The sequence below is a fragment of the Gymnoscopelus microlampas genome (genome assembly GCF_963454915.1).
Source record: "Gymnoscopelus microlampas genome assembly, chromosome: 1".
Taxonomy (NCBI): Eukaryota; Metazoa; Chordata; class Actinopteri; order Myctophiformes; family Myctophidae; genus Gymnoscopelus; species Gymnoscopelus microlampas.
This window is the reverse complement of record NC_139962.1, coordinates 27,784,349-27,785,480: the sequence shown is the minus strand read 5'-3', so window position 1 is coordinate 27,785,480 and position 1,132 is coordinate 27,784,349.

The window sequence follows — 1,132 nt, the reverse complement described above, 5'->3', positions numbered from 1 at the left end:
CGCATGTGCAATATTATATGATAATAATAATGCTGTCTTGAGTTCTGTGTATGTGTGTACGGGCGTGCGCCCTGCTTCGTTCCGGGATGAGATGAGGTGACATGCCAGACACAATTTTGTTTGTGTCCCTCTGTCTACTTTTGACTTTACCACATTGGGTGTCCATCCAAACCCGTCCCTGTGTGAGACAGTGGGTCCGTTCGCAGCTCCACTGTTCCCCCTCCCCTGTCACCTGTTGTTAATATACGCTGCCTAATCCACCCTGTACAATGTCAGCAGTTCAAAAGGGCGCAGTTCGTATTTTTGTCAACTTCAATTAGTGTGACATTCTTGTGGGTTGTGCGATCTCATTTCAGCGCTTGTGTCCCTTCAAAGGGGCTGAAATGCGTAGGGATTTCTGAATGTGACTACAGGAATGACACAACCATGATATTCTGTCAGTGTGGTGCACTGGAATGAGAGGCCCACCCTGCACTCCACAAGATGGATTATTCTGCATATAATGGTATTCATCTTTATTCTTAAGCCATGGGCAACCAGTGTCTTGTGCTGAAAAACTGCCTCATTAACTGTAATTAAGTGAGAAGTCTCAATTTTGTTGTGACAAAAGTTGTGTTGAGCTTCCCTGTATTGTTCTCCCAATGATCGCTAAATGTGTTAATGTATGTACCAACATCAGTTTTGGCCTGTAGACTAGTCATGTAGATATATTGGTTATATTTTTGTCTCCGCCAGAGGTGGAGAGTATGTTTTCGTCTCCGTCCTTCCGTGTGTCCGTCCGTCTCAGCCAAGCTAACATTGGTCAAGCTTCACGTGACACGTACCGTGATTGGCTGACTCTTTGCTTTGATTGGCTAGCGAGACGCATGATGAAATAAAAACCTATAAATAGGTGAAGCACTTCAAAAAATTATTTATATTTTTTGAAGTGAGCTTCCATCAGCCAAGCTAACATTGGTCAAGTGATACGTGACAATATGTAATATAAATAGGTAAGACAGGATTAATCAGGAACAGTACTGGCGGAGACCTGTGCTCCGAGGAGCACATTTTCTACTTGTAAATGATTTTGCCCTGTTAATTATATCGGACCTGATATTTCAAAGGTGCAAAAATAAATATTGAATCTTCA